Source organism: Mus pahari, chromosome 9 (genome assembly GCF_900095145.1).
Source record: "Mus pahari chromosome 9, PAHARI_EIJ_v1.1, whole genome shotgun sequence".
Lineage (NCBI taxonomy): Eukaryota > Metazoa > Chordata > Mammalia > Rodentia > Muridae > Mus > Mus pahari.
Window position 1 is genome coordinate 89,237,028 of NC_034598.1, and position 12,013 is coordinate 89,249,040.

At 44.2% G+C, this 12,013-nt stretch overlaps 1 protein-coding gene across 1 annotated transcript in view; it reads left to right on the plus strand.

The window, feature by feature from the left end:
- The first annotated feature begins 3,321 nt into the window (after positions 1 to 3,321).
- Positions 3,322 to 12,013, plus strand: part of Bpifc (BPI fold containing family C) — a 54,750-nt gene continuing 46,058 nt past the window's right edge. Inside the window, exon 1 of the mRNA XM_021205741.2 lies at positions 3,322 to 3,368. The gene's annotated coding sequence lies outside the window, so the exon portion shown is untranslated. The remainder of the gene's footprint in view (positions 3,369 to 12,013) is intronic.

Here is a 12,013-nt window from a genome sequence, read left to right on the forward strand (position 1 = left end):
ATCTTTCCTGCCTACCTTTCATTTTTTAAGCTCCAATTGTTTGTGACCCTCTTAAAAAACTGTTCTACCTTTCGTGTAAGCTATACAGTTTTCCCTATAAATGGTCCATTTCTTGAAATGTTTTGGAAGTTGCTCAAAAAGAGGAATGATGTTTTTAAAAAGAATATATAAAGCTACACACAAGGGCAGTGGTGGCACACACCTTTAATCCCGGCCCTTGGGAGGCAGAGGCAGGAGGGTCATTGAGTTCGAGGCCAGCCTGGTCTACAGAGTGAGTTCCAGGACAGCCAGAGATATACACATTTGGGAACCTGCATGGGATTTGGAGCCAATACCCTGTAGTCATGGAGGGATGACTGTAATCATGAAGACCAAATTAGCATAATTTCAAGGGGGGAGTTGGAACAAGAAAGAAACTACTGGTGCCATCCTAGGAAGATGCTAAAGAAAGCATAAATGTTTAGAGCTATTTTATGAAATTTTCAGTATGACATATGACGTAATTCACCTTCCAAATTCTGCATTTTTTTTTCACCAAAAAGGGCCACAGTATAATTTGATGTGCTTGTCTGTGTGCCACCTGGCATTATCTCCCATCATGTATCATAGGACCCCATGCCCAGATGATGTCTTCCACTTCTGGGTGATGACTCAAAATCCATTCTTCCAGAGACCTCGTCACTGAACTCAAGCTACACACACACACACACACACACACCTCATCACCATGACAACGCCTATCCCTGTGTCGATCCTCACACCACTCACTGCCCTGGCTCACTTTTCTCAGTCTGTCTCCGCTGTTTCCCTTCAGTGGCTTCTGATAGCCAGAGCTCAAGTCACACATTACCTCCTCAAAGAGGCCAGCCTGGACCATCCTGACAAAGTGAGCTGGCTTCCTGCAACTACATCACTCTACCAATTAAAAGGTTACCTCACCAGCTACACTCCCTTATTTCCTTCACATATGTTACTCAGCTTTCCATCACTATAAGAAATTACCTGAGACAATTAAGTTATAAATAATAGAGGTTTGTTTGACTCACAGTTTTAAAGGTTCCAGTCTATGACAATTTGGCACCGTTGACTTGAGCCTGTGACAAGGCAGGAATTTGTGGTAGAAGAAAATTGTTTGCCTGGGATCAAGAGAACAAGAGAACATAAAAAGGGGGAGTTAAAGGTCCCACAGTCCCCTCCAACAGCATGCCTCCAATAACCTAAGGATCTCCTACGAGATCCCATACTCAAGGATTCCCTCCCAATGCCACACTGACAAATCAGCCATTAATGCCTGGGCCTTGGAGGGGACATTCAGCATCCAAACCACAGAACAGTACATGTTCCAGTCTGTACAAGTTTGCTCTGGTTGTCCATACTCACTTTGTTTCTGTCTGCTGGAAGATGCGCTCCATGGTGGCCAATGCTCCTCTTGTCTTTTCTGCTAATGATACCTTCACCCACTATAAGCCCTTGATAAGTGTTTGCTGACTGAATAAGTAGGCTTATCTATGGTGACTGTCTCCAGGCCCATCCATGTTGCCATTGACAAGGCCATTAAAATTGTATGGCTTTAATGGCATATTCTCATGTTATCAGGGTTTCTGTTGATGTATAGAGCCTGTTCATGTAGAACTTCATTTTGCTCAAGATTTTAAAAATCAAGTTGAGATAACTAGAACTCAAGGTTTATTATTATTATTATTATTATTATTATTATTATCTCATTATTGCATCCCATCTACAGTTTCTCTTCCCTTCCCTCCTCCCAGTGCCTACCCCCAAACTTCCCTCTCCCCCAGACCCAGTCAGGGTACTTTTTATGACAAAATTGCAACCTCATCAGTAGTAGGGATATGTAAAGTGAACGTGTCTGCTGCCCTCACTAGAGAAAATAAATATCCTGATTTGGCCCAAGCTACCCTTGCTTTCGTATTGAAAAATCACACAGTAATTCTATCATACCCAAGACAACTTCTAATGTACATAAAATATGACGTATCACGCAATCCAATCCCTGGTCGTTCAGAATGCACTAACCAGAAAAGTGTGGGGGCACTTGCCTGTAGTCCTCACACTCGGGAAAGGATTGTGAATTTGAGGCCAGCCTAAGCTACACAGAGGGACCCATTGCAGGAAAGAAAACAACGTAAATAGATTGGCTGAATCGTGTAAACCATGAATATAGCAGGGCTGACCACCACCTCCAGCTTGTGTCAAAGAAATGCTGGGGCAGGAAGCCATAGCATTCTGAAGAGGAGCAGCCGCATAGAGATGCCATCTGTGGTCCTGCCTTGAATGACAAAGATGCTAACGATGCCAGCCTGGTTATCAGCCACATGCTCTTACACTGAATCTCTTGATCCACCTCAGGTCCAAAAAAATATCCTATGCAGTGATGGGGCCAGCCACTGCAGACACCCTGGTGGGGCTTACTGTCCCAGAGCTGCTACTGCTGCTGCTGCTCCTGCTCCTCCTCTTCTTCTTCCTCCTCCTCATCTTTCAACTCAGTATTTCCATTTTTCCCATGGTACTGGGGATGGAACCTGGGGCCTGAGACATGTGATGTAATCACTCTATTACTTAGCTGCATCCTGAGCCAGTTCAATAAGGATTAAGGCCTTTGGGGCCTGGAGAGGTGGCTCAGTGGTTAAGGACACTGGCTGCTCTTCCAGGGAATGCCAGGTTCATTTCCCGGCACCTACATGGCAGCTCACACCTATCTGTAGCTCCTGTCCCAAGGGATCTGACACCTTCATACAGATATACATTCAGGCATCAATGTATATAAAAAATAAAAATAAACTAATTTTTAAAAGGAATTATCTCCTTCTTAAAAAGTAGAACAAGCCAAGTGGTGGTACATGACTAATCCCAGCACTCGGGAGGCAGAGGCAGGCAGTTCTCTGTGAGTTTGATGCAAGCCTGGTCTACAGAGTGAGTTCTAAGACACCTAGAGCTAATACAGAGAATCCCTGTCTTGAAAAAAAAAAACAGATCTGAAGTCTTTTCTTAGTCACTTTGGCAAAATAGCCAAATACTTTCATAAGTATGTTGTGTGTGTATTTGGCATGTTAATGCACATGTGTTATAAGACGGTAATGATTGCTGATTGCATAGGTAGCCTTGTCTGTTCATCTGGGGAGAGACTATAGTATTCATTCATGCCATTGGGTAATTGTAGTGAGGCAATTATGTATCACATTTTGAAAGAGTCATCTGAAAAAAAAGTTCATGGCTGAGATGACTCAGACTTAATTATCTGGATGTTTCGGCTTCTGCGCTTAAGGAGCACAGTAGAGAACACTCCTGCTTCAAAGGTGAAGGGAATTGAAGGTACTCTCCAGCTTTGGACTCATCCTGGGCTTGAGGTAAGAATCCCAAACAAACTTCAGGTCTCTACTGGCCCAGGGCCTTGGGATGGGGACCTTTGATGCAGACATTCCAGATTTGACACTTAGTATCAGCTGTCACGCATTCTGAATTCTTACTGCCCAGGGGTTTTCTGAGCTGGGTTCGTTTGTCATCCTGGTCTACCTGGAACCCTACTAGGGAAGACGTTTAGTGAAAAACTGGGGGTGTCCAGAAGAAGGGAGAAGAGTCTGGGCTACACATCCACCTTGAATTGGCTCACAGGGGCATGGAACTTGGGGCTTTTGATTGCTTGTTTGAGCCTCCGTTTGAAAGGGGAATCTATCCTCTTGTGCCTCAGTCATTGTGATCAGGACTAAGCAGCCACTGTGATCCCTTTGCTTTGGAGCTGTGTCCCAAACCACACCAGTGACCTAGATCCTGTCACCACAAAGCTGCCCTCCCACTTGTCTGAACGGTTGAACTTGTCAGTGCTAAATTCCAAGGAACAACTAACTTTGTAAGAAATTTCAGGGCTTTCTGGCCTTGGAAATCCTGCTATACCACAAATGTAAACATAGAGTCCTTTGAAAGATCTCCCAATTCTGCCCATATTCCAGTATATTGGAATGCCCTAGTGGGGACATCTTCAAACCCGTCGAACTCACGTTTTCAATGGGTGCCTCTGTTTAGAATGCTGGCTCACTCCTTGCTCCCCTAATGGGGGTTTCCAGATCCATCTTGTCATTAATAGCAGTGGGAAGCTGAGCTGTGAGTCTCCAGAATGTTTTACACAGTACTGGCGTTTTATTATTCCTGGTGTTTGGGGCAGCCAGACCATTTAATCTAGGGGCGTTTTTCTCTCTGTGCCTTGGCAAGGAAATGTTGCTGTGGAGGCTTTGAATCTTAGAAAGAAACAGTTCCTGAGAGGCAACAAAATAGGGAACTGGCTGGGAGGGCTTGTGAGTCGTCCTGGATGCTTTCCTAGAGCGGGCAGTTCACCCTGCCCTTACTTGTCAGACAAATTACTTAACCTTTCCCGAGTCATTGGCTCGTCTGACAGGGTTGCTATCCTCTGCCCATAAATCATGATCCTAGGCAAACAATTCAACTGAAAGTTATGGACAATCCGGCCCTTTCGACTTCAGCAATTTCATTCTCTCATAAGACGTCTGGAGGAAAAATGTTTTTCTACTCAGGGTTTGAGTTCCTGAATCGCCATCAAAGTTCGCCATTTCAGACACTTGCCCTTAACCGAGGAGAGAAAACAGGTTTTTTTTGTTTTGTTTTGGGTTTTTTCTTTTTTTCCACCTCTGGATGGGAACTTTAAACTCCATTTGTGCCCAAGAAAATATAAAAGAGGGGTGCTCAGAAATGCTTGAAAACTTCCTGGTGCTGGTTGGATTTCTCCACATTGAAAATGTCTCCCAGGAATTCTTACCTAAAAAAAAAAAAAAAAAAAAAAAAAAAAAAAAAACCTCTAGATGAAAATGGAAACCTAGCATCTACCAACTTACCAACTCATTTGATGGGGAAAAACATCATTAATTCTAGAATTAGGGACCAGAAGCAGAAGGCTTGATTCTCAGGTGCCTGTGGAACTAAATGACTCTCCATCTCTGTGTGCCTCTTTTGTCCCCTTTTCTAGAACCCCTCTTTTGTAGTTAGGATCTTACTGAGGTCCTGTTCCCTCAGTTTCAAGCAGTTGAGTTGGTTCAGGCTTTTCTCATTGCTTCTCTCTGCTGTGAAAAATAATTTGCTCTTTGACAAAAATCCCTCTGGTGCCCACTTCAGAGGGACATTTCCACTTCCGATCTTTGCCTCCAGTGGTGCTAATGTGGTCACCGGCAGCATGGCCTCTCCATTTGGTAAAATATGGAGATATTCTGTAGCAATTGGTAAACAGCCACTAATCTGAGGGCCTGAGATGTTCCTCTCACTGCCACTAGCCCATCCCTCTGAGCCCAACTCCAGAATCCTGTGTGTGTGTGTGTGTGTGTGTTTTATGATGTGCATATGTGAGTGTGTTTTCACCTTTATGTGTATACCTTGTAGAGGCAACAAGTTGGGTATTTCCTATCTCTCTCCACCTAGTTGTTTGGGCAGAATCTCTCACTGAACTGGCGCTCACATCTCAGCTAGACCTGGATCCTCCTGTCTCTACTCCATGTCCTACATCTATCTCCCCCTAAGCGCTGGGGTTACACATTTGGCTTTCTGTGGGTGCTGAGGATCCAAGTTCAGGTCCTCATGTTTGCACAGCAAGCATTTTAGCCAACAGTCCATCTTTCCAGCTCTCCAGGAGCTCTTGACTGCCCTCTCCCCAGGACAATTATAGGATAAGGAAGGCTTAGAAGATCAGGAAGCCACAGGACCTGCCTCCATCCTGAGAACAGGAGGATACTGTTACAACCCACCCTGTACTCTGCTTCCCAAGATATGAAACCTTCACACCTGTTTATCCTTCCTTACATTTCCTCCAACCATCAGATAGCTCCTTGCCTCTCCTCCTGAGTGCGTCTCCATCAGCTGGGTCTCCCTTCCCTCCTCATGGTGCCTCTCCTCCTGAGTGTCTCCATCAGCTGGGTCTCCCCTTCATCCTCATGGCATCTCTTCCCTCTTTCAACTCTGCTTCACAGGCTCCTCCTGGAGATCACTCTGCAGAATCAAAACTAGCTGTGCAGGGCTGAAGCATCATATTAGATTCACAAGGCCATACCGGTGTAAAATATCAAAATGCCCAAGTCTACTAGTAAGGAGCTACTGTACCCCACAGTGTCCCCAACTGCCCTGAACAGTCCTCCAAAATGCCCTATCCTCCCCATGACCCAGACCCAACCTTCTAGACCCTACTGCAAGACTGCACCCAACATCTGATGGGTTCCTGTACTCTACTAGTTTATAATGCTGTGCTAGTCATCCCTACCATGGATTGTCGCACAATCCAGTGTAAGATAAGAGCTATTGCTTCCTTTATTCACTCATAAATTCATTCTACCACACTGATCAACCACCCACTGTGTCCTAGATTTGGAACCTCCAAACTGTGTGCTTGCATTCTGGTGGACGAGGCTGACGATTTTCAAGAAAATAAGCATATACACATAAATAAATAGACTTTCTCACCCATAGTTCAGAAATAAATGACATGAGCTCAAGGAAGTCAGAAAGGCCTTCAAAACGAATGCTTGACATTCAGGGGGCTGTGAAGATGGCTCCAGTGGATAAAGCACTGTGAGGATCAGAGTTCAGATCCCCAGAAGCTATGGGAAGGCCAGGTAGGGGCTGGGGTTGGTGAGATGGCTCAGTGAATACAGGCACTTGTCACCAAACCTAACGACTTGAGTTCAATTCCCAGAATGTACATGGTGGAAGGAGAACCAACTATGATAAATTGTTCTCTGACCTACACACACACAGAGACACACAGACACACACAGACACATGCTCACATGTGTGACATTGCATACTCACATGCGTGCACACCACATGCACATACCCAAACAAATAAAAATAATAAACTGGACTTCCATGGGGCATAAGATTTCTGCAGCCTAGATAAAGAAAGATGTGAACAGTGTTTTGTTTTGTTTTGTTCATTTGTTTATTTGTCTGTTTGTTTATGAGATTGGTTTCTCTGTGTACCTTTGGCTGTCCTGGAACTCACTCTGTAGACCAGGCTGGCTTCTAACTCAGAGGTTTGCCTGTCTCTGCCTCCCAAGTCCTGGGATTAAAGGCGTGTGCTACCACCACCTGTCTATGAGCAGTAATATTTATTATCTGGACATTGTTCACTTATTTAGGGGCTTGTGGGTTCACTTTGGTTGGATATCACAAACATAGAGGAGGCTCCTGGGGGTCCAGGTGAGAGATGCAAGCAGATCTGGGTAGGCCCGCACCTAAAGATAGACTAAAGACAAAGATAGACTCTCACAGGCAGATCGAGTCACTTTCTACTGTTCATGGCTCTCCAGTAAAATACTAATCTGAGCACAAGCCCACTGTGTGAGTTTGGTGTTCCATGCACTAGAGAAAGCTAGTAGCTCAAAGGAGAAGTGCGGTAGCCCTGACTCCCCTGAAGCTCGCACATCAGTGTGCTGCTTCGCTCACATGCTCTCTCCACTGGCACTGCTGTGCTCCAACAAGGGAGCACCTTTTACCATTTCACTCAAAGGTCCAAGAAAGAGGAGCAACGGCCTTGCTTGCCTCTCCTACCCTAAGCACACCTTTCTGTCCTTTAAAAGCGACTCTCTAGACAATCTGTTCATCCGCATCCTCATCTCCATCGCCACGATCTCACCTCTACAGCTGCAGACTCTACGGATCAAACTTCTCGGCTGCATTAACCAAGCCCCACCTTGCCCCCTTCCAATGACCTGTTTCTCTTCACCAGGGCTGCTCCCAAGGACTCAGTCTCTTCTAAGGCTTATCTGGTTGCACTCCTCCTGTCCAAGCACAGAACTCTCAGAAATGTCTCTCTTTTGACCACCTTCCTTGACTTGTTTTAAATTCATGTGACTTTGCCTTTGTGAATTCAGCAGTGACAGCTTATCCAAACTGTAAATAGCCCAAACAAGAAGTAAGGCTTGTGCCGGTATTAACCACTTGGATGCCATTGAAATAAGTCTACACCACTGGTGCTATTGGCATCTGTCATTAACCAACAAGAAAAATAGGTTGGCATTAATCCATGGGGCAGCATTAATTGAACAAGCAGGCAATTGCTTACTTATACATTCCAAACATGGGTGACATAACACTGAATACAATGTGTTTCTTTTCCTAGGAGAGTATGTTTGTCTCATCAAGATACTTCTGCATGACTACTCTGAGCCAGGCATTGTACTAGACTCTGGAGCTACAGAAACAAAACACTTCCTTAGTGAAGTAAGGACAGAGAAGTAAAGAGGCGATCACAATTCAGAGCCTTGGGCACCTCATACTAAGGTCTCAGGACAAAGGCATATGTGATTCAATTCATAGCCTCAAGGAGACAATGATTCATTGTCCAATCAATCCATTGTTCAGTGTTTGCCCATTGCCTACCGTGTGACAGTTGCTGTCCTAAGTGCTGACACAATGAAGTCATTCCTCGCAACACCAAAACAATGTCCAGAAAGGGGGAAGCCCAATAATCAATATTTAAATAACGATTAGGTTATAACTTCTTTATCTAAGAATCACAGCTCCATATGAAGTCTCGTAACTGATGGAACTGGAGAAAAAATATAACAGGAAAAGGTATCTAAACACGCAACCACCAAAAATTAATTAAAAAATTCATAAAGAACCTAAACTGTTTCTGGTAATGTATGCCAGTGTTCCCCTGTGTGATGTCACTGGAGCCATTGCTCTGAACAGATGACATGTTCACTGCACAGGCTGTCACACCATACAGCACCAACACTGGCTGCTGAAATACCTCAGCTCACACTAAAGACTATCTTGGGGTATGAACTTCAGTTTTCTTACTATGCGCACAAAGTTTCATCCTCTCATAGAGACACACTGGTCTGTTTACAGAAAACAAAAACTTTTAATTGCATTTATTTGTGTGTGGGGTGTGTGTGTTTTGGAACAGGGGCACACAAGTGACATCACATGTGTGGAACTCAGAAGACAACTTGTAGAGGTTAATTCTCTCCTTCTACCATGTGGGTCCCAGAGATAGAACTCAGGCTATTAGACTTGGCATCAAGCCCCTTTACATGCTAAGCCATCTTGTAGGCCATTTAAAAACAAGCTTTTAAGACTTTTCTAGAATCATTACTCAGCATGTAAGTATCAAATTAATATATCTTTGGATTTTGTTGTATTAGAATGTTTGTTTTTTTACATTATTATTTTAGAATGTTTGATTTTTGAAACTTATTTTTGTTGCTGATTTGAGTCTCATAAAAAAAAAATTAAGTGAATTTTGGATTACACATATTTCCAACAATTCTGTAATGTTCCTAAATATACTTTTCATACTGTACTTATGCAAAGTAACGGTCTCTGCAGTGATGGTTTTTAAATCAAAATATTGATCTAGGCTGAAAAAATTATTGAAGGTGTTCTATGTCCAACAGCATCAAATATACAAGAATTTAATTCTTTATATAAAAATAAATACACTTGAGCCGGGCGTGGTGGTGCACGCCTTTAATCCCAGCACTCGGGAGGCAGAGGCAGGCGGATTTCTGAGTTCAAGGCCAGCCTGGTCTACAAAGTGAGTTCAAGGACAGCCAGGGCTACACAGAGAAACCCTGTCTCGAAAAACCTAAAATAAATAAATAAATAAATAAATAAATAAATAAATAAATACACTTATTCCTCTCAATGGTATGCAAATTTCCTTTTGTCCTTAACAAACAGTAGAATTATATATATTAAAGGCTGTTTTGTGTCCCTAGGGATTGAACCCCAGGCAAAAACTCAACCTTTCACCTCTGACCTCAGCCTCCCTCTGTTATTTTAAAATAAATTTCTTTCTTGATTCATGATCAGTAAATATTGGCTTCGTATAGGTATTTTATAAGTCTATATAGCCAGAATAGAATAAAAATGTCTTGGGCAAAAAGGATTCTAGGTGGGAATTTTTTCAAGAAGCAGTGTGGTAGATGATACATGCTTTGAAGAAAAATTAATTCTGAGAAAGAGCATAGGAACTATCAGGGTCTCAGTGGAGGGTCTTGCTTTGCATAGAGTGGACAGGAAAGGTTCTTTGAGGTGGTGCTGGACATCCTAGAAAGGGTGAAAGCCCTGGGCATGAGTTCACCTAAGGAAGGCTGTGTGAGGCAGAGGAAACAAGTGTAGCATAGAGACAGGCTGTTCAGGGTGTTCAAGAAAGACCTAGTGAACTGGACTGACCGGTATTCCCCAGTGTGCATCAGGAAGAGGTCAGTGACGGAGCAGAGGCTGAGGAAGCCTTGATTCTAATGAGATTTACACTGAGATAGAGTCATGCTAGAGGGCTGTAACAGAGCCAGCCAGAGGGGCTGATGTGGTCCTACCCAGAAAGCAACAAATACTGATGTAGGGAGACTAGAACAAAGGTTATCAAAGACTTACTTGTAACATGACATTGGCTTGAACCAGAAACTAGCAAGAGGTCTATCTGCCTTCTAACCCAGCTAACGGCCATAACATATATGCAGAGGGCCTGGTGCACACCCATGCAGGCCCCTGCTTCCCTCTTCAGTCTCTGTGAGCTCACGGGAGCCCTGTTTAGTTGATTCCGTGGGCCATGTTCTTCTGGTGTCCTCCATCCCCTGACTCCTACAATCTTTTCTCCTCCTCTTCCGTGGACTTCCCTGAGCTCTGAGGGGAGGGGCCAGATGGAGACCTCCAATTTAGACTTTCTCTCTGCATAAAACCTGTCATGGGACTCTGCACCTGCTCCCATCTTCCACAGGAGAAAACCTCTCAGATGACAACTGCACAAGGCACCAGTCTATGGATACAGCAGAATATCATCAGGAATTGTTTCATTGTTTTGGTTTTGGTTTGGGTTTGGGTTTGGGTTTGGGTTTGGGTTTGGGTTTGGGTTTGGGTTTAGTTTGGGTTTTGCCAGTTGTGTTTGGTTCTATCCTATGTTTCTTGGCTTATCCAGACTCCCTTGGTTACCCAAGCACTGTCAGCCATGGGCTCCCTTTCATGGTGTGGGCCTCAAATTAAATTAGACGTTAGTTGGCCCGTTCTGTAAATTCTGCATCACCATTGTCCCCAGCACATCTTGTAGGCACGACAGATTGTAGGTTGAAGGTTTTGCGGCTGGGTTAGGACCCGCAGAATACCTTCCCACACTATGCTCAATGAGCTGTGTGGAGGTTATCCTCTGCAATGTGACCCTGCTGTCAGTTTTCAGAGAGCGATCTTCTGTCCTAACATCAGCCTGGGTTATTTGGGGATCTTCACAGGACCCACTCAGTCAACAGCTCAACCGAATGCAAGCCAGTCCCACCGCTGGATGCCTTGTCTGGCTACAAAAGATGGCCAGTTCAGACCCTGCATGCTCCGTTACTAGGAGTCCTCATTAGAGTCACCTTCATGGAGAGTCCAGGAGGTTTACACTGCACTTGGTTTTCACACCGCTCCCCAAATGTCCCCTCGTTCCTGCCTTCTCTCCTCGTACTGTCTTCTTCCTTCCCTTCCCTAACCTGACACTTCCTGCTCCCGTCCCCACATCTACACATAAAACCTACTCTATCTCCCTTTCCCAGAGATAGCCATGCTTCCCCTTGAGAGCCTCTTCTTAACTAACCTCTCGAGTCCGTGGATTGTAGTTTGATCATCATTTACTTAACAGCTAATATCCACTGATAAGTGGATACATACCATATGTGGCTTTCTGGGTCTTGGTTACCTCACTCAGGAAGAACTGTTTATAGGTCCCCCATCCCTTTGCCAGCAAATTTCATGATGTCATTTTTTTTTAACAGCTAAGCAATAAATACTCCATTGTGTGAATGTACCACGGATTTTTTTTTTTTATCCATTCTTTTGCTGAGGAATATCTAGGTTGTTTCCAGTTTCTGGGTATTATGAATAAAGCTGCGATGAGCGTGTTTGAGCAAGTGTCCCTGAGGCATAGTGGAACATCTTTTGGGTATCTGCCCAGGAGTGGTAAAGCTGGGTCTTGAGGTGGAGTGATTCCAAACTTTCTGAGAAACCACCATATTGA